Source organism: Lissotriton vulgaris, chromosome 2_1, assembly GCF_964263255.1.
Source record: "Lissotriton vulgaris chromosome 2_1, aLisVul1.2, whole genome shotgun sequence".
NCBI lineage: Eukaryota > Metazoa > Chordata > Amphibia > Caudata > Salamandridae > Lissotriton > Lissotriton vulgaris.
In genome coordinates, this window is record NC_141687.1 from 1,425,281,699 (window position 1) to 1,425,304,647 (window position 22,949).

Below are 22,949 nucleotides of genomic sequence, written 5' to 3' on the forward strand. Positions count from 1 at the left end.
TTTAAAAACTAGAAATATGAAAACTTGCCTAGAAGCCCCGCCCATTTGATTCCTGCCACATATACATTAGCAGTATGCAACGTCTTCCCACCCTTTTCCCGGGATGATGGACAGCTTACTAAAAAGCCATTTGAGATGTCATCAGTTATGTCATTTAAAATGTCATCAGTGATGTCATATGTGAGGTCATAAGCAGTGCATTCTGGGGGTGTAAGTTATAGTTATCTCAGCTAACTATAACTGCTGAATTTCTTTTTTACGTGAATTTCTAAGGTTTTTTAAATTCTATTACCTAACTATAATATACCTGCAACCTTTGATTTTGTCGGTGTATATATATATATATATATTCACTGAAAAAAACATAGATTTCAGGGACGTTAAAGTTAGAAATTAGCATTTAAAAAACCTTAGACATTCACCAAAAAAAACACATGTTTCAGGGACGTTATAGTTAGTTGGACATTTCACTTGCACAAAACCTGAGAAAATCTGCCGCTATAGTTGGTTGAGCTAACTAAAACTCGCTCCCCCGCAATGCACTGCTGAGGACATCACATATTACATCACTCATGACATAGACAGTGACATCACTGATGACATCACTGATGACATCTCAAATTACATCGCTGATGACATCACTGATGGAGCTGGCATTACTTCTGAACATGGGGAGTTGCTGACATGCAGCTCCCCTTGTCCAAAAGCAACTTTGCTTTGCTTCATGGAAGCAAGAGCAGGTTTCCTGCTCTCGCTTCCAGGAAGCAAAGCAGAAATTTGCTATGACAGGGCGGCACCAGTAAAAGAAGGTTGTAGTGAAGGAGTCTGTGGAGAAGGAAGTCATGGGCAGCAATAACTATTGTTGCACCAGGCGCAACAAACTTTCAAGCTGGCCCGGCGTGTTTATGTGGCCTGCCCCAGAGTCAGAAACACTCATACAAGTAACCCATCCAGAGCTCATTTTCAATCCAGCTGAATCCATAGGCTGACCTTTCTAACCACATCACTATCAATTGTCCAAACTGTATGTTTTTTTCTATTTCATTTAAATGGCCTTAAAGGGTGAAAAATAATACATAAATACCAATACAAATTTAGTGAAAGAGAACATAGGCACACGCTATGATGTGAATTGCATTCACTAGTAAAATAGAATCAAAATTATTTTTTTTAAAAGCATATTTGATCCTGCAGGTATTTTAGATACCTTTATATTATAACTCAAGACATAGGGCTTGATTATGATGGTGGTGAACCCGCCACCGAAAGGCTGTTGGTGGCAGGTTCACTCGCTGCCATTGTAAGGCCAATTATTGCCTGACAGATTGTGAAGGCGGGCGGTGTGCGGGCGGACAGAAAGCCTGACCGCCACGGGTCTGACAGAGGCAATTGTTACGAGTGCCTGTCGGGCCGCCTATACCCCCAGAATGATGGCAGTGCCTAGCAGGCACTGCCCGCCAGATTAGGATGCTCGATCCCTGCCAGCCTTTCCATGGCGGTTCTCCGCCTTGGAAAGGCTGGCGGGATTGACTTTGGGGCCCATTGCAGGCCCCCCCTGTGCAGGGTCAGTTTTTTACTGCACTTGGGAGCACCTATAGTGCTCCCCTACATTTACCTGTACCATGTGGCAGGCACTGCATAGTGCCAGCACGTAGTGCAGGGAAATGTACAAGGAGCATTTTTTACTTTGTGGTGGGTGCTGCAGCTAGCAGCACCCATCGCAATGTTAAATTTTACAGATGCGACCACCACGGGTCTGACAGAGGCTATTGTTACGATTGCCTTTGGGACTGCCCCACACCCCCAGAATGGTGATGGTGCCTGGAAGGCACTGCCCGCCAGATTAGGGTGCTCGATCCCTGCCAGGCTTTCCATGGCGGTTACCTCGCGATGTTAAGGCTGTTGGGGATTGACTTTGGGGGCCATTGCGGACCCCCTCTGTGCAGGGTCAGTTTGCTACTGCACTTGGGGGCACCTATAGTGCTCCCCTACATTTACCTGCACCATGTGGCAGGCACTGCATAGTGCCAGCACGTAGTGCAGGGAAATGTACAAGGAGCATTTTTTACTTTGTGGTGGGTGCTGCAGCTAGCAGCACCCATCGCAATGTTAAATTTTACAGATGCGACCACCACGGGTCTGACAGAGGCTATTGTTACGATTGCCTTTGGGACTGCCCCACACCCCCAGAATGGTGATGGTGCCTAGTAGGCACTGCCCGCCAGATTAGGGTGCTCGATCCCTGCCAGGCTTTCCATGGCGGTTACCTCGCGATGTTAAGGCTGTTGGGGATTGACTTTGGGGGCCATTGCGGACCCCCTCTGTGCAGGGTCAGTTTGCTACTGCACTTGGGGGCACCTATGGTGCCACCTAAATTTCCCTGCACCATCACCATGTGGCAGGCACCGCATGGTGCCTGCCATGTATTGCAGGAAAATGCACAAGGTGCATTTTTAACATTGGGCTGGTGCTGCAGCTAGCAGAACCTGCCTTAATGTTATATTTTGAAGATGCGACCGCAGTGAAAGTGGTCGCATCTTAATTCCATGTGTTGGGCTAACACCTCATAGGCGGGGGGTCCCCATCCCCGACACGATGGCGGACGGACTGAAGTCTGTCCTCCATCATAATGAGCCCCATATTTACCAGATTAAAAAAATATTTTAAGGTTAACATGTGTTTGGTTTAAACATATATTCACTTATAATTGAGGCAAGCCCATGAACAGGTTACAACAGTTCAATACTTATTTTGATAAAATGTGTACATTTTGTATCAATTCAATAACACCAGAACAGTGTGGTCGTGATAGTAATATCTTCTTTAATCCTGAACGGTTGCCCAGCCAACACGTGTTTTATCTGGGGAAGTACCTCACAACTTCTTAAAGGCTCTAGCAAACTTCCTAGACTAAATATCTCTCTGCCGGTTATACTTCCGACCTGGCTGATGATGTGTAAAAAGATCCTTTTGATATCATGTCCTGGTGATGGACGTCAATTAAAAAGAGTTGAGCTGTGGCTTCAACAGTGGATCGCTATATCCTAATTCAGTTGAGCACTCTTGGAAGTATAGTCCAAACGGAAAATCAATCAATCATCAGATGCTGAGTAGGGATAATTGAGACAGAAAGTACGCTGTTCAGCGTCATTCTGCGGTTGAAGCACAATAACTTTTAAAGCCCCTTAAAAGGAAAACAGCGCTCATCACTGTAAACATATAAACGTTAACTTCTTCCACTGCTGCGCAAATTTGGCCGTGGTGCGGGAGTTCTGAAGAGTGGGCGGGCCCGTGTCGGCCAACGGACGTGCGCAGCACTAGTCAGGTAGTGCTTGCGACGGCCTTTGGCTGACGCGCACAGCAAAGGGGTTAATAAACACCTGCACAACCACAAACTAAACCACCATTCAAGGAAAGATAAATCCGAGACAATGTGTCATTTTTATTTTTTCCTGAAGGGGCAACAGAATGCAACTTTGTTATATAATGTTGCAGCAAGAAAGACTGGTCTAAGATTATTCTGCTTGAGTTTTGTTGTTTAGGGACATAACTAAAATATTGGTTGTTCTTCCTTTTGTTTCCTCCAGTTTTGAGTGCTTCAATTAAAAAGCAACATCTCAACTCCCTAGAATGTTAAAAGGTGAGGACTTACTTAAAGTGAGACGTTTGCCATGGGGTGCTTGGCAACTATGAATGTCCACACAACTGCTGCAACACGTTAGAATAGGGAAAGGATATGGCGTGATGGGCAAAGCTGCCGACTTTGGAGCTGATGAACCACGTTTGAGTCTTGGGGTCGGCTCAACATCCTGTGATTCTGGGCAAAACACTTTTTCTCCCTGCACCTGAAAAAAACATGAAAATGAATATGTCTGTGTAATGCAACCACTGCTCATATAAAGCGCTCCAATACCCTTGGGTCTAGTTCTTAATATATGAAACAACAAAAATAAAACACATAGCCAGAAAAAGAGTGCAGAAAAGCAGTGACGAGTATGCCTAAAGCATCAACTTTTAGGGGCCTTAGAATGCAGAGACCACTTTTTCTCATTGTTATCTTTGATATGCTTATAGTGCTATAACAGTGCCATTCTATTCTTCCACATCACCAGTCATATCTCCTTTAGGAGGACCCATAGCCCATTTTCTGTAAATGTATAACACCAAAATTAGAGTTTCTATATGTCCTTTTTTATATATTTATTTTTAATCAAGCAGCTCCAGTTAATACAGAAATGCAACACAGAAAGCTGACACTACTATACATTATGAAATGAAAGCACAAAATATATTAGGTATATATGGCTAAAACTTTGAAAGAGGAGAAAACCAAAACAGAGCTCATGAGAAAAGAAAATAAGAAAAAAAAGAAAAAAGAAAACAATAGAACAAAACTTTTTAGAGCTTTAAATTGTCCTTAGCGCCGTGCTCCACGTTGTAATGGGAGACCAAATCTTGTCGCCCCGCCGTTTAGTTTTTCTGCCCCTAGTGGCATAGATTGCCTCCTCATGATTATATACACCCAAAAAGCGGGTTAACCACATTTGGAAGTTGGGCGGTTCGGGGTCGTTCCATCACGCTGCAAGTATGATTCTATATACTGCTGTTCCGATAAAGAGAATAGGCTTCTCATCAGAGCTTAGTTCTAGCATAGTATCATAGCCCAGCATATAGATAGTGGGGGAGTGTGGCAGTTGCCGCCCAAAGACCTCCTCCCAGAATTCCCTAATCATTTTCTTAAATAGCAGCAGCTTCTCATGATCATAGAACATATGCAATAACGTGGCTGGGCCTATGCCACATCTTGGGCACTCGTCATTTAATCTTTTCCCCCATGCATGTAATTTGGCAGGGGTGTAGTAAAGATTGTAAATTGTTTTATATAGTTGTGCATTCAGGTTAGATGATAGAAGCAGTCTTGAGCTCAATATCAGAGTCATATCAATGCCTACGTTTGGATTGTCTAGTTTACCAGCCCATTGTGTTTCGGTGCGCTCTAAGTCATCCTGTAATTTTTCAAGAAGGATTGTATAGATCGATCCAATTCTAGTGGTGGACTTACAGATAATTTCTATAAGTGGCACCCTATCCCACCTAATACTTGAAATTTTGGAGTTTACGATAGTGTTAACTTGGACAAATTTGAAATAGTCAGTTTTAGAGATATTAAACTTATTTTGAAGGTAAGGGAAAGTAGTATGTATAGCATCGCCTAGAAAGGAGTGTGACGGTTACATTTAGGTACATGCATATATTTTGCGGCTTTCGACCAGATTTTCCATGCGCTAAATATAATTTTTAATTTAACCTTCTTAAAATAGCAGGGCTCTAGTTGTCTCAGGAGAAGGCATTTGGCCATGTTGCCCAGAGCTAGTTTAAAGATAGAAGGTATTTCTGGCTCTTCTACATTCTGGGCGGTAGGGGCAGTATTAATCAGTGGTGTCAGCTGTTGAAGAAAGGCCGCCCACAAGTAGAACAGCATATTTGGAATAGCTAGGCCACCTCTGTTCTGTGGTAGTGATAAATATTTCAATGATCGCCTAGTTTTGCCATATTGCCAAATAAATTTGGAGATCTGAGAGTCAAGAATTTTGATAAGGTTATCTTCAATCATCAATGAGATGGCACGGAATAGATATAGTACCTTGGGTAAAACATTCATTTTGACACAGTTCCTCCTACCGATGATTGATAGGTGTAAGCTATTAACTCTGAATAGATCTTTTTTGAATGAGTTAATTAGAGGTTCATAATTAAGTTTTGAGATGCTTTGGACATCCGGACTAATACATACCCCTAGATATGTAGCTTTATCCGTTCTACTCAAGTCTATAAAGTCGGTGTTGTCTGTGCAGAGTATCACAGTTTTTCCCTTATTAAGAGAATATCCGGAGTGGGATCCAAATAGTTGCCTAATAGCCTCAATCTCTATAATAGCTTCTGCCGGGTCGGGTGTTAGAATTGCTACATCGTCAGCATATGCTAATACCATAGTTTCATAAAATCCCACCACCATAGGTTTAATTCTTGCATTTTCTAGAAACTTTAATAACAAGGGATTGATGTAGAGAGCAAACAAAATTGGGGAGCACGGGCAGCCTTGTCTAGTACCCCTTGATATTCTGATTAAGCCTAATTTGTGCCCCATATTTTGCAGTTTGGCCTTTGGGTCTTTATACATCTCTTTTATAGATTTAATAAACTTGGGCCCAAAATTGTAGTGTTCCAAAATAGCCCACAGGAACTCCCATGACACCCGGTCAAAGGCCTTCTCAGCGTCTAGGAGGATCATTGCCAACTGGCTCCCTGTCGCGGCCGTGATGTCAAATAAAGAGATGGCTCTGCATGTGTGGTCCGTGGTATCTTTCCCAGGGATAAAGCCATAGGGACACCAGATGCTCAAAACCCCTCCCGAGCCGATTAGCCATCCTTTTAGCATACAGTTTTGAGTCTGAATTGATGAGTGAAATTGGGCAGTATGATGAGGGTGAGTCAGTCTGATTTTTAAGAGTCCAAATATCAACTAGGTCATAGCTATCTCTAAGTTATCTAATTGCATTGGATACTTTGTATTTCCGACCTACATATTTATATTCGTTTGAGTTATTGAATGTGGGGCCAAGTGAGATATTAAAATCCCCACAAAATATAAGTGGTCCTGTCCAGGAGGCCAGCTCAAGTTCTAGAGACTCAAAAACAGAGGGATCGTCAAGGTTTGACCCATAGACTGACCCATAGACTGAACAGAGGGTTAGCCCAAGAGCAAGCTCAATGATAACCCATCTGCCCTGGTGGCCTGCGGCTTGACGTATAGGCTGCCCTATGAAGTTTTTAGCAAGTACAGCTACGCCGCGGGTGTTTGAGGTTTGAGTGGTAGTTATTAAAACATTGTACCCTCGAATTTTTAATAGGTCTCTCTTCTCCCAGGGCAGGTGGGTTTCTTACAGGCATATTATATCAAACAAGTTTTGATTAATTATTTTGCTCAACTGCCCACGCTTGTCTCTATCGTGAAGCCCTGCAATGTTCCAGCTACATATAGTTATTCTCCCTATGATAGTAAATTTTTTGTTCCAAGCTTGATGGCATTGTATGAATACATTTTATTATTTGAGATATTGTGTTCTCTTCTGTTGTCCATGCTGCTAAGGATGTAGTGTTGTTTCTGCTAATTGTAATTTCTGTTCTTATTTCCAAAACTGGAGTTGCTTGTGTTTCAAAGTTTTCGCTCCCTGCCCCCCCCCCCCTCCTCCCGACCCCTCCCGCCCTCCCCCTCCCACTCCCCCTTCCGTCCCAAAATAAAGCAACAAGACTCTATAAGAGTCTGAGAGGGATGAAGGTGAAACACGCTATGTCAGAGCCCACCCAATACCTAACTCAAAAAGAAAAAACACTAAAAAAAAGTAGTAGAGAGCACACCGATTAATTTAGTAAAAGCTATATAAGAGCATCCGCTCTACAAGCCTACCCCCTTTAATATCCCCCATTCACATGTATATAGAGCACTAATTGTTATGTCACTAAGTCACATTTCTTCACTTTATGTCACATTTTTCACTGATTTGAATTGATGCACTGTAATTTGTAAATAATTCCTATGCATATATCAAGGTGTCAGTTGAAAAGAAAAAACAAATCATGAATGAAAAGTAATTCAATGATTAAAACATTTACTGACCCTTCTTCTTTTTGTTTGGATTTGCACTTAATGATTTTATCGAGGTGGCATAATAAGTAGCACAGTTATGTCATAATTATATTTGGAGATATGTACAGAATTTAAAGAAATTTGGTTCATACCCGACAGGACCATTGTTGATATTATTAATGTATTGCCCAGGTTCTGAGGGATACTGGGTTGCCCCATAAGAAGTTTGCTCTACAAGCCTACCCAGCCACATTTGTGCAACAAAAAAGAGAGAGAAAAAACAAAACAAAAAAAAGGGAAGAGATTCAGCCCCCCCATTACTCTGTCTTTGCTGCAATCATGTCATCATTTTTTTTGAATCGTTACATTCTATATCAATTAACATGTATATCTTAAAGTCAATGCTTTCAGGAATGGTTCAGGGTCTCTTTAGGATGTATGTTTATCTTGATAGCAATGTATATGGGTATTATATTACTTTAATCCATCCAGATATTCCTTTGCTTTAATTTCAGAAAGGAAGAATTTTGTTTGGCCACCATAGATAACCTTGAGCCGTGCTGGATTATTGAGATAGGCCAGTGCCTTTTTATCCTGGAATGGTTTTATTAGCTGCCGTAGCCTCCATCTCCTTTCCACGATTGTGTGGCAAAAGTCTGGACGTGCAAAATATGAAACTCTGTTGAAGGTGCGTTTGGCTTCAGGTCTGGCTTTTTCGAAAATTGCCTGTCGAAGTAAGAAGTTACCAAAGAAAACAAGAATAGCTCTGGGGTAGGCTCCAGGTTTCACTGGGGTTTTCAGAGTAAATGGCATGCGATGGGACCGTTGAATTTCAACCTCCCAATTCCAACTAGAGAGTTCAGGGAAAGAGTCTTGAAAAAGTTTAATCATAAAGGAGTGGAGTTTCTATATGTCCTAATTTTTCCCTGATTGCAGAATGTTTTGATATCCTTGAAGCTATTTGTAGCACTGAAAATCCCCAGGATAGATTGCGGGTAGGTTGCAAGGGTTAGGTGTTTGAAAATTGCAGGTAGTAAGGTGATCTAATATGTTCGGCTGCTCTCAGTACATTGCAGGGGAGGGCAGGGTTGTGTTATGCCACTTAACATTAGAAATACTTCGAAAACATACAGTAGAATTATAGGAAATCTATAAAAAACAAGTATTATGCCAAATAATACGTCCAACCTTTAAAAGCATAAATTGGTCAATTTCTCCAACAGACTTGATAAAACATGACCGGTCTGGTAAAAGCCACTGATATTAATGGAGTATCACAACGGACTGTCTGTGGTGGTGCAGCATCATATGAAAGCAACTCACAGATTTTAAAAAGTAGGCAAAGTGAATGTATCATTATCTCATGGTCCACGAAACCACTACAGATATAAAGATGCACTGTGTTAGAGACTTTTATGAGAAAAGGTCTGGTCTAAACGATTTTGCACAATGAAATAAATTACACGTTTGGTGAAGCAAGTACAAATAACTGTGTTCTACATGCTTGAGCAGGGTTGTAAGGCTTTGCATTGGCCAATGGTTGTAATTCATTGTAACCACAGGTAAATAGCGCTTCAATCATTTGAGTAGCCACTTATGTGTAAGAGTTGGAAAATATTGATTTGCAGTTCGCAGTATCGCTTCTGCGGGAAACATTTGTGTGTATTGTGAGCATGAACAGAGTTATCGTTTTGTCCTTTTTCGGTTACTGTGAATAGTCATGCCTGATTGGAGAAAGGATTGTGCGACTGAACACATGCACTTCACATTAGTGTATTGTTGTGCTTGCTTGATCGGTCTCTATCAAACACATTAAAGAGTGGCAAAGGATTAGTCAACTGAATATACTAGATACCGTTCATGATGGCAGGTGCCCTACAAAATCACATGAGGAATACGAAAAGGGATGGGTGAAATACTTCAATCAATCTCAGCCACTGTTAATTACTCTGGTTGCATCCCAAACCATTGTTTTGTTGGCCAGTGTTCCACTTCAGACAGGACCAAATCTTATGCAAATCAGCTATGCTCCTGTTCCAGCAGGCTTAATCTAGCAGGAAACTGCAAGTCCAACCTTTGTAATCCCCTGGCACAGCAGGTGAGTAACCTGCAGGAATACCATTTACCAAGACATCCATGGTAAATGATATTAAGAGTCCAAGCACGAGTGATGAAGAGTAATTCACAGGCATGCACAAGAGAAAAATCTGCCATAGGAAATACTCTTTGAGTACTGGCCAGTTACAATGCAGGAGTGACTCACAGAAATGCAAACTAAGGGCCCGATTACGAGTTTGGTGCAGCGACGCCGGGGCAACAACGGCTCCGCTACACACACCACATCATGAGTTGAAGTCGTGCTACACAAGTTCAACTCATGATACGGTTGGCGGTCCTTTTCCTTCCCCATGGTGGCGCCTGGAAAACAGGCACCACAATGGGAATGTCACAAAAGTTCCAGCACAGCATAGAAGTGGATGTCCATGCTGTGCTAGAACTTTGTGGGGATAAAGACTGGGGCATGTGTTATGCCCCCCAGAATGTATCCCCACAGCGGGGACAACATGGGGCCCTGTAGGGTCCCATTTGTTCCTGCTCCACCAACGTTTTCATGGCAGGACTCCCCCATAAAATGGCTGGCGGACCAGGAACTCAAAATATACTGAGCGGGACTGCGCCAATCTCCGCACAGCATACTGTGTTGTGGCGCTCCTGCATCACCGCCAGGGAATGACTACCCTGGCACAGCAGGCGGTCCACCGCCAATATGACTTACAAAGTTGTAATTGGCAAAACGGTGGACCATCTCTCCTGCACCACCACTTTCTGGTGGTCACAGGACCGCCAGGCTCTAAATCAGATCGTAAGATACAGGCAGACATAGACAATTTTCTATATGGCCCATCCAAGAGAATTTACGAAATTATTAGAATCTAATGAAAATATACTGAAATCTAGAATAGACTCATCATTTACTGTACACCTACTGTATAATGAAATCTACTTATTTCATTTTCCAGGCACAAGTAATTCCTGGATGAAAGAAAACAGGCTTTAACGGCTAAATTGGAAATATCTGCCAACTCGCAATTTGATTACATTTTTGTAGGATATATTTCAGAACTAAATATGATAACTTAGAATTTGAAGCTCTGCACTTTATTTATTAAAAACTGCCTTCATTGTGTGAATATTTGCATTCTTGCATTCTACGATTTCATGTGCGACTTGAAATGAATTGTTGGGGACTGAGAAAAAACATGAGCTTCAGTTATCAACTTGTGCAAGAAAAATGGAAAATGTGCTCAACTGGAACGCTTCTCATTACATCTTAATCTGTGCTCGCAGCTGGTGTTGCAGTCCATATGTGACAAAATCACCTTCTGTTTACTGTATAAATTGCCCTTGTCAACTGAACAGAGGCCTGATCATGTGGAATCATATATCATAATAAGCACATTTTTATTTACCTGAACTAATAATTCATGCAACGTGTGAAAATAAATATGCTTTTGTTTGTAACCCAATAAATGTGTGCTATGGTGTTCGATAAAATAATGTAAAGTTTATTTCTTTGCACTACAATTCTCCCCATCAAGCTCAGAAAATGTGTTTCATTCTTGGTGAAGCATAAAATAACCACTAAGTACCCAGGGGCATATTATCAAGAACGGGGTTAAAAATTATTGCCTGTTTAACGGCAGAAAACTGCCGCTAAAACGGCGATAATGGGCTTGATAATATGCCCTTGAGAATTCCAATAGAAGTCCATGTTCTGGTGTGAACACGGGCTTCGATTGGAATTCTCCAGGGCATATTATCAAGACCATTTTCGCCGCTTTAGCAGCAGTTTTTTGACACTAAACTGGCGATAATCTTAACGCCGTTCTTGATAATATGCCTCCCAGTATTATATTGACGAAGGCTGTGAGCAGAAATTAACTTTGTTTTATTACTTGAGAATAATGAATTGACATTGTGAGAGGTAATTCTCTTTGGTATATGTGAGGTGCTCTGCATTTAAAATATACACTTTAAAATGATTTACATCTTGTTAGATTTGGGGGTCTCTAGTTGGCAGAGGTAGGTACCTTTGACTAAATAGGAACCTTGCGTCTAGTCAGGGTAAGAGGCTACACTCCTAAAATAACCCCCGCTCACCCCTTTGACAGCTTGGCACGAGCAGTCAGGGTTATCTCAGAGGCAGTGTGTAAAGCATTGGTGAACACATACAGTAACAAAGTCACAACACTACAGATGGACACCACACAAGTTGTAGTATAAAAAGTATTTTTATATAGACTTAACACCACACCACAAATGACGAAAACTCCACAATACTGTACTTTAAAAATGGTAGGATTAGCTTAGTTCACTTTAGATGTAAAATGTGACACTTTGAGTCAATGTACCTTAGGATGCGTAATGCTCTACAACAAAAGTGTTGCAGGGAAGGTGATTTGTCAGTTCCTTACATGCAAGAACGGTGATGCGTTGGGTCCCTACACCTGCTTAGGGGATGCGTCGGTTCTTCTCAGTGTGAGGAGGTGAGGCGTCAGTTTCTTACTGCGCTTCCATGCCGGTGCGGACCGAAATGCCGTGATGAGATGGAGATTTGGTGCTATGAAACAAAGATGGTGTCTTCTCTTGGATGCGACACGATGCGTTTACACCTGACGGCCGTGCGGTGACTCAATGATTCTTCTGAGCCGCGACAGGCCCTGCGACACGCTTACCGTTGATGCAGCATGCATCTGATGCAACGTTGATCCTCTTCTTCGGAGATGTGAGGCGCTTAGGCGATGATGCGACAGCTGCAGCAGTGGCGACACGCTTCTCCGTTGACGTGGCGGCATCTGATGCAACATCAATCCTCTTCTCCGGTGATGCGACGACAGCGACTGTGGTGGCAGCAACACGCTTCTTCTTCCTGAGTTGTACTTCCAGCTCCTTGTGACAAGCAGTTCCTTAGAAAGCCCAACACAACTGTAAATTGTAAATTGATACTTGTATAGTGCACTACTCACCCGCAAGGGTCTCAAGGCGCTTGTACGAATACCGCTGTAGAACCCATCCTGGCTTTCCCTGTGAGGCGTCCACTCCTGGGCACCCCCAAGGTGGAGGCCAGGCATCCTTAGCGTTGTGGGGGCCGTTGTGGAGATCAAGCAAGCTATTGCCCAGAGTTGCAGAGTGGGACTCCATGATTGGAATAGGCACCGAGGCGAGAATTATCAGGTCCGTGGAATTTTGAGCCCAAGACCCGCCGAGGTGGGGAATTGAACCCTGGTCCCGGGCCAGACCTCTGCATCAGGGTCTGCCGCTCCAACCATTGAGCCACACTTCTCCACTCCAACCATTGAGCCACACTTCTCCTGTAGGCACTTCCAAAGAACTCTTGGGGAGCTGGTGGGTGTAGTCTGTTGTCCCTGAGACTTCAGCAGGAGGCAAGCCCTTTCTCAAGCCTTTGGAAATCCTTCACAAGTTGATGAAAGTACACACAAAGTTCCTCTCTCCTTTCTTTGGCAGTCAGGCAACCACTGCAGGCCAATCCCCAAAGCAGCACTTCAGCTTAGGGATAGTCTCTCCTTTGTCTCTCTGGTTCCTCTCTTCGGCAAAGGTTTCTTCTTGTTTTCCAGTAGGGATCTAAAGTTCTGGGATCTGGGCCCCCTTTTTGTACACATATTCTCTTTGTTTTCTGAAGGCAGATAGACCTTTGCCTAGTCCAAACCAGTTCTGGTCAGTCCTGGTGCACTCTGTTTATATGACTCCTTCTTTCCTTTCACAGTGCAGGGCAGGGACATCAGATGCACAACAGGAGGTAGAGCCAGCATTGTGGAGGGTAGGCACAACCCTATCCAGGTCCCAGGTGCAACTCCTCCCACCCATCTGCATGTAGATCTCTCTATTCAACCCTGTGCTGACTCACCCTGTCTCCTGGAATCCCTCAGCCCCTGTCACTCAAACTCCAGACAAGGAATACACAACCTAGCAGAGGCAGGTTTGGATAGTTAGACAAGAAAATACCTACTTTCTAAAATTAGTGTTTTCAACACAGACTGTTAAAACCAACTTCACTAAAAGATGCATGTTATCATACTGAGTTCAGGCATACTAAACTCTAATTTCTATCAACTTCCCTGAGTCAGTTAGGATTATAAAATGTAATTATCAAACTGCCCATTCTGGCCTATGGGGAACAGGTAGCCTTCCAATAGTGAACAACGAAAATGGCTGTAATTCACTACTAGGACATGCCACACATATCAGGGTGTGTCCTACCTTTTACCTACAATGCACCCTGCCCTTGAGCCTACCATAGGGGTGACTAATATGCAGAAATGGGAAGGTTTAGGGACTGGCAAGTGGTCGCACTTGCCTAGTCACATGGCAGTACATGACTGCACATAGGCTCTGCAATGGCAGACCTGAGGCACACTTTTACAGGCTGCTTCTGTGGGTGGCACAACCAGTGCTGCAAGCCCACCAGCAGCATTTGGTTTACAAGCCCTGGGCACACTCAGTGCTCTGTACTAGGGTCTGACAAGTAAACCAAACTAACAAATCATGGAATCACTAATCCATACATCGATTTACAATAGGGAGAGCATATGTACTTTAGCACTGATAAGCACCGGTAAAATCCCCAGAGTCAAATACCAGCCAACAACAGGTCAGAAAAAATACAGGAAGAAGGCAACAAGTTCAGGGATGACCCTGAAAAAGGGCCAAGTCCAACACATCTCTTTAATTGGAACATACCACATCTGTAAACTCCTTTCCTTTATATGTGAAAAAAAACATTTTCATGTCTGGCACAGATATCGGAGAGACATAGCTGTATCAAAAGAAAAGTCTTAAATGGAATTCTAGGTTCTCTTTAAGAGTGCTTTATTTAAATTCCCATTAAGTCGACCTCCCCACTTTCTTAATTTTCCTCTTCCAGGTACCAGTAAAAACTCTGGCAAGAGCAGTAAACGGGAATTACAGGCGAAGTCCTGAGAAACCCCTAAAAAATCAGGACATACTGGAGCGATCAGTAGTTCAATTCCAATCTGGTGATTCATTCAATTTATGAATGGATTTACCTTATCTTTTCTTTTCTTGGTATATATTTTCCAGTTATACTCTCTGTCAATTTTCAAACCCTAACAACAAGTTGAATCTCATAGGCCATAAGATCATCTTAAGATCTTGAATTTTATATCTGATATCTATATTTAAAAATTGGGAGTATAATTTGTTACCTGCTCCTTTCTATTACAAATTAGGATTTGTATTCTTCTACACTTGTATGTGCATGTTTTAGCATGGATATGTCACCTCACAACACTTCTCATTTAGTTTCAGTACACATTTTAAAACAATAGGTCAGATTAAGATTTATTTATATTTACATTTTGACAGTTCTTTAGATGCTCCAGGCATATGCCTAGTGGACATAACATGTGTTGGTTGTGATCCATTAAAGCTGTATGTGCCTCCAATTTACAATCACCCGGTAGCTCCAAGGACTTAAAATATAATAACCATATTCTGATTTTCAGCCTGTGAGAATTTGTCTGGAGTAATTATAATTAAACAATTATACCATCAGCATGTGGATAAAAATACAAACCTGGAACTAACTCATCCCATAACAACTCTTTTAATAGAAGAACCATGAAGTCTTCATGAGATATCTTTGGGTCCTAGTGGATGTATCATCCTCAAATAATCTGAGTCACAAAGAGCCAGTTGAAAAAGTCAGAAATTTGTGACATTATGGAATCTTTCACAAAAGAAAATCTACACATGTTGATCTATGAGTAGTAATGAAATCTCACACTTTTCAGTAACTTTACTTCTTTTGGCTATTCGCAAAATTTGAGGGTGAATTTACCAAAAACTATAGACTTACATGTCTTCGCCCCTTGAAGCAGGTGGTGGAGTCAAAATTACTAGAGTAAAGTTGGTACAATCAAAATGGAAACTTAATAAGTCCAGCACCACACATGGTTAACTACAGGTACTACAACGCCATCGCTTAGAAAATAACGGAGGTAAGGACATAAATAGTATTCCATAGGCACTAACATTAAGTTAAATTCAAATAATTAAAACAGTAAACAATATAAATACATGTAATTCAATGTTAAAAATAATCTAAAAAGAAAGCACATTTTAAATTGTATTTCAACCTTTTTCAAAATAAAAAAAACAATGTAACAATCTGTTTAAGAAAATGCACCTGCGTTACTTTTAACTAATACCATATATAAATTGTAATAATTATAAATGCATTTCATACTTTATGTTGGATTTTATTTTATGATTTGAGGTTCAGAAAAATTATTTTAATTACAGATAATATATTTCAAATAATTTAATTATAAATTATGAGTAATGCTGCAACATTCTTTTATTTTCTTCCACATTTAAAATAAATATGTAAAACTACTTTACATTAATATTTAACAAAAAAATATATTACTATTTTTTTTAAAGTTTAATAAACATTTTTACTTTTCCACATGCGTCTTCTTCACTGGGTTGGAGCTCTCTCTATTGTAAATTATAGCAACATTTCGAAAATGTGAAGGAAATGTTTATTTGCATATGTAACTATCTTCTCCATGAGAAAATTATCTATCTCCATAGAAAATTTTCAGCGGTTTACAATTCTGTTCAATAAGGGGAAGATCCATTCCTATTTCCACCATAAAAATGCACCTAGTCCTGCCTTTGACAGGATTAAATGTATTTATAGACTGGAAATTAACCAGCAAGTGGCATGTCAAAACCTACAAACTATCTATGAGTGAGTGTTTGACTACTTTTGCATGGTGCTTCATGATAAAATGTGGCTACCACGTAATACTATCAGATTTTCATATTGTATGTGGTATTCGGGCAAAGGATTGAATGAATAACATTATGTAACATAACAATCATGTCAAGAATATCGTGACACATAAATATCATTGACTTTAATATCATTGTCAAATATATTGTTTTAGGTGTTGTATTTAATATTGATGTATTTAATATCAATGTAGTTCATATCATTGTTAATTATATAGTTTTTTAGTGTTAAATAGTGTGTAATATATTGTATTTTACTTTTAACATGTTTTTATTTATAGTAATTGTTTATAATGCTTTTAATACACAAGGAAGGTAACTGTTCCTGAGAAGGAGATGTCTGGGTGGATGGTGAAGGAAGTAACGGAATCTTCATTATTGGAAGTTGGTACCCTCACACACTCATTTGGGTGTCATGCTTCATAATTGGGCTTAGCTCCGCATTGGGCCGGCACTTCAATGCCCCATGAGATGGCTCTTTTGTGGAGATCTTTTTGTATATTGCTGTGATGATTAGTGCAGGTGTGTGGGGAGGGTAAAGTTGTGAAATGAATGGACTTAAAACTACCTAAGGGGTACCAAAAGATATTTTAAACAGGGTCCCTTTGGGTTAAAAAGGTGTGGACTGTCAGCAGTGGTTATGGAGCCTGCCAATCTCTTAATGGGTGCTCTAGAAGGTCGACTTTTTTCATGCATTTGAGGTCCAGGAAAGATCCATAGCATTTCTTGAGGACCAAAAATAATTCAGGTATCCTTACCCTTAGTCAGGGTGGGTGCATAGATCTGACATCAATATATTCAGGACTCACGTTCCAACCTAAGATATTTTTTTTAGTAATGTTTGTTTTTATTAGAATGATTTTTTTGTAATTTTATTTGTTTATATATATTTTTAATTAGTATAATTAATATTTTACATTTTCTATGTTTATTTTTCTAAATATTTTATCAAAGGTTTAGGAGTGGGATTTTGGATTTCTGGGTGATAAGGGTGGGAAGTATTTTATAAAATTAAGTATTATTGTACATGTTTTCTGTTTATTTTAAAATATAAATTCAGGAGCATAATATTGTGTATATAGGTGATAAGGGCGGAAAAACATTTATAAAATGTAGGGCCTGATTATGAGTACAGTGTTCCCAAGACTACCATACCTGTTATCCGACCACCACCTCCTCGTTGGTCCGACTGCTCAGTTTTGAGGTAGATGGTCGAACCGCTACATGCCTGACACAAAACCTCCGTCACCGCCAGGATCCTGGATCCTGATGGGGTGGTGGTGTGGAAATCAGCAGCCTGCAGTGACGGTGCCTTTCCAATAAGCTGGTCATGATGTAGGCCCCACAATGTACTGGCCAGCAGGAAAGGCTGGGAAAAGGGCCCCAAACAGGGCCCAAGGGCATATTAGCCCATGGGGCGTGTTCATGGGGGCATGGGTTGTGCTCCCCTCTACTTGCACTGTCGTGCGTACACTGTGTGCTATGCATGACATGGTGAATGGCCCACAGCTCATCGATGTGCAAGCAGCACTGCTACAGCAGCAGCATATGCTGCAGTCTCTCTATGAGCCTAAGCATTCCGCTGCACTACCGAAATAACACTGCCAGGCCACCGTTATTATTATCATAATACGGCAGTCGGGATGCCACTAGTTTGGTAGCGTACTCCCTACCCCCACAATGGCAGTCTGATGGTCAAACTGTCAAACTCATTATTGGGCCCTAAGGCATCTTTATGATGCCAGTCAGTCCGACCGATGATTGCTATTGCAGCGGTCAGGAGACCGCTGACATGCTTGCAGGTAGTTCAATTGCCGCATGTCAGTCGGAAAGGCTGGGAGGGCATGCTGTGACCATGTAAAAGGCCCACAGCACATGCCTCCACCAGGCAACACCTTCAGCATGTCTGATCATCATGTGCCATGCACATGGTGCACTGAGGTGTGTCGAGGCACTACACGTTTCCCTAAGGCCACTGTTCAGTGGCTCACAACAGACGGGGGTCCTGTTTGGGGACCCCATATTTGGTTCTGATAACCTTTTCATGGCGGTGTTCCCTGCCTCAGCACCACCTCCATTCTGGGATACAGCACCGTCTGCTGCCCCATAAGGATCTCTAATCCTGGCAGAGGCAGCCGTCTTGCATCATACAGAAATGGGTCCAAACACCAGCACCGTAATGTGATAGTCGGAATGAAGGGATGTTGGCAGTTGTGCCGCCATCGATGGCCTGTCCATGATCTGATTGCACGGCATCCAAATCAGGCCCTAAGGGCGATATTACAAGTGCAGCAGTCCTAGGACTATCATACTAGCTGTGGTGGTCTGATGACCACCACCACTGAAGGTCTGCTAGTCACAGTTCAAGTGTGGCAGTCAGACCATCAAAGGACCACCACCTCCACAGGGATCCAGGGTCCTGTGGCAGTCCCACTGCAGAAAGGGGCAGGAATATGACAGATTGGCCACTGTGGCACCTATAGGAAATATTTTGAGTTTTATTTCTACAGCCCTTTTCATGGAGGTGAGCCTGCCATGAAAAGGGTGACGGAGATGCAACCTGCTGCTTCTGCGCCTGGGGGTGCATGCGGGGGCACATGTTCTGCTCCCTGCAATTGCACCCCCGTGACTGCACGGTGTGGCATGCATGACGTGATGCATGACACTCTGTGCAGGAACATGCTGCAGGTGCTGTCAAAATGGTAGTCTGCTGTTAAGGCTCTCCTATGAGCCTAAAACAGCCACTGCCATGAGACCGCCGCAGCACCGCCTGCCCGCTCTGGATTCAACTCAGATTCTGGTGAGTGGGCACACCATGAGCTTAGCGGTGCTGCAGGTGGTTCTGCCAAACTCATAATAAGGGCCTAAGTATTATTGTATATTATATGATGTTTATATTTAAAAGTATTTTTTTATTTAAAACATTACTCTGCGGCAGTTATTCTGGCTGTTATTCTGGCTGGCACATTAGTCTATAATCCCCCCCCCGCCACCTCCCCCTCCCTCACTGCCCTCGTCCACCAACTGGCTGACTTATCTCTTAAACACCAATACTTCATTGTCCTGGGCGATTTTAACCTCCACATAGACAATCCGCTCTGTGTGAAGGCAACCAACCTGTTGGAAACTATGGTTAGCCTCAATCTCAAGCAATTAGTTGTAGGTCCCACTCATGTGGCTGGCCCTCATATTCGCCAATTTTCCACTTATCACTGTCCTCCCGCCCCTCCCTCTTACTTGGACTGATCATTACCTCATTCCCTTCTCTCTTACCCTGGGACGAAAATCTGCCCCTATGGCCCCAAGGAAGGAGTTGGGAAGAAAGTGGCACAAGGTTACATGTGCCACCTTGGACCCGTTATTCCATTTTCAGTCGGAGTACCTCTCCTCGGACATTGATGAAAATGTCTCTAGGCTGAATACTACCCTCGTTGAAGCGATTGATTCTATCACCCCCCAGAAAATCATCACCTCCACCAGGTCGCGACCCTCTGCTCCCTGGTTTTCCACCTCCCTCCGGGAGGAGAAAAGCAGATGCAAGGCTCTCGAACGCAAGTGGAGATTAAACTACGACCTCGAAGCCAAACTTCTATATAGAACTGCCCTAAAAAATTTCCTTAAACAAAAAAAAAGCGCGATGAAAGACCACTTTGCCTCTCAAATTAATAAAGCTAAAAACTCATCTAAAACGCTCTTTAGCATTGTTAAAGATTTTATTAACCCTCCGGCCAGGGCTCCTCAGAACACCGCGAGTCAGGCTCTTTGCGAGGGACTCTCAGACTACTTTCTCGAAAAGATTAACAAACTCTGTGTCTCCTTCCCCACAGGGCCTGTCACCTTGCCTTTTCCCACTAGTCCCCCAGAGTCACCGTCCTTTCTTTCATTTAACAAACTTAACCAGGACGAGGCTATCAGACTACTTATTCACTGCAAATCCGGTGCCCCCTCTGATCCTGTCCCCGCAAAAATCATGGGAGAACTGGCGCCTTCACTCGCCTGCCCCTTCCTCTCCATCTGGAATGCCTCCCTTCACCATGGCTTCTTCCCTACCACCTGGAAGGAGGCCTTGGTGATCCCTATTCTAAAAAAAGCAGACGCTGATCCCACTGTCTTTGCTAATTATCGTCCCATTTCCCTTCTTCCTAAACCCGCCAAAGTCCTGGAAAAAGCCGTGCAGCTGCAACTCACGGAATACCTAGAAAACCATTCTCTGCTGCATGGATCACAATCCGGATTCAGAGCCGGATTCAGCACTGAGACGGCCCTGCTGGAAGTATCCGAAACAATTCGAGAATGCGTGGACAGGGGCAAGGAGGCCATGCTGGTTCTCCTCGACTTGTCCGCAGCATTCGATACGGTCTCTCACCCCATCCTCCTTGACCGACTTAAGCAGATAGGCATTGGTGGCACTGCCTTCAGCTGGATCGAGTCCTTCCTCTCATCTAGAAGTCAAAGGGTACTGTTGCGTCCCTTCAAGTCTGAGAAAAAACCTCTGTCATGTGGGGTGCCGCAAGGCTCCGCCCTCAGCCCCCTGTTCTTCAATGTCTATCTTGCCCCCTTGGCCGATGTTGTGGAGTCCTACGGAGTCAGGGTGGTCTCTTACGCTGACGACACACAGTTGGTGTTCTCCTTCAGGGACCACTCGGACTCCGCATTCGTCAATTTTCGCCAATGCCTTAACAACATCAGTGTCTGGATGACCGCGAATCACCTCAGATTGAATGCAGACAAAACGGAGGTTCTGTTTTTTAATCAGAGAACCTCCATCCCCTCCTCTTGGTGGTGGCCCACGGCGCTTGATCCCGCCCCGTCCCCTGTTCACTCGGCTCGGAATCTAGGTTTCCAATTTGACGACTCCCTGTCATGCAAAACCCAGGTTAATAAAGTCACCTCCGCCTGCTTCATGAAACTGCGCATGATCAGAAAAATCCTTCCCTATCTCCCCCTGGATTCCCGCCGTACAGTCACCCAAGCCCTCATCACGTCCCACTTGGACTATGCCAATAGCCTCTATGCTGGTGCCCCCCAGTACCTGATAGGCCGGCTGCAGATTGTCCAGAATGCTGCAGCCAGACTGATCGGTAATATCCCGTACCGTCAATCTGTTTCTGCTTATCGGAGGGAACTCCACTGGCTTCCAGTGGCCAGCCGCATTCAGTTCAAGGTCCTCACCCTTACCTATCGAGCCGTCAACGACTGCGGACCTACTTATCTGAAAAAACGGGTTTCGATATCCCGCTCCACCAGATCCCTGAGATCTAATGACCTCCGCCTCCTGATCTCGCCCCGTTTTAGATTATCTAGAACTGGTGGCAGAGGGTTCAGTGTCATTGCTGCCAAATTGTGGAACTCCCTTCCAATTGAGCTGAGATTCTGTCCCTCTGAATCCATCTTCCGAGCCAAACTTAAAACCTGGCTCTTCTCCGGACTTTAGTCTCTCCACTGCTCCTCTTGCTTCACTCCCCCTTTCCCTTGGTAACTCGGGATTTTAGCGCCGGGACACCCCTTCGGGGGTAGCTGCGCGCTCTACAAACTACATAAAATAAAATAAAATAAATAAATAAAAATTAATAAATTAGAAGCGGGATGTTGAATTTAGAGGGGATGAAGGTGGTTAGTATTGAAAAAATATTGTGCATTAGTGTATATTTTTTGGATGTGTCTTTATTAAATGAAAAAAAGATATATTATCATTTTATTGGAGTGAGGTATTGGATTTACAGTGGATAAGAGTGTGGACATTTTTAAATATTATTTAAAGAATTTTTTTAAAATTAATTTTCAAAATAAATATGTTATATTTTAAAATACATTTGAAAAAATCATACATTTATTGATAGTACAATGTGCAAAAATATTTCTAATAAATATTGATATGAGCTATTTGATGAAAAAAATTACACATTTTTAACAATGGATGCATTTGTTAATGAAATAATATTTTCCAATATTTTCTAATTGTTTTATAAAATAGTTTTTGAATGTTATATTATAAAATTGGAAAATATGTTTTACATTTATTTCTAGCATATAAACATTTAAAATGATTACCTTAGTTAAAAAAATTATACCAATATTTAGTATTATCTTTTTAATAGGAAAAAAAGAAAACAAAATAATTATTACTATGTTTTCAAAAAAATTACCACTTCAAAGGAACTTTAAACAGTCTTTTATATGTTTAAAAAATTCTTTTTAAACTATATGATTTTTAAATTCTATTAATATATATATATTTTAAATAGATAATGATTGCAGTGTGTTAAACATATTCATATATTAATATTGTGACCAATTTGGTATGAAATATATTTTAAAAATGATATGGATAATAAAAATGTATAATTAGGATCTTTAATTTTATTTGGAAAAAATATTTTTAACAACATTTTACATAGATGTTTGTTAACTTTGTTGCTATTGTGGTGGTGATAGTAAATGTTAGCTTTTTAGTGCACTA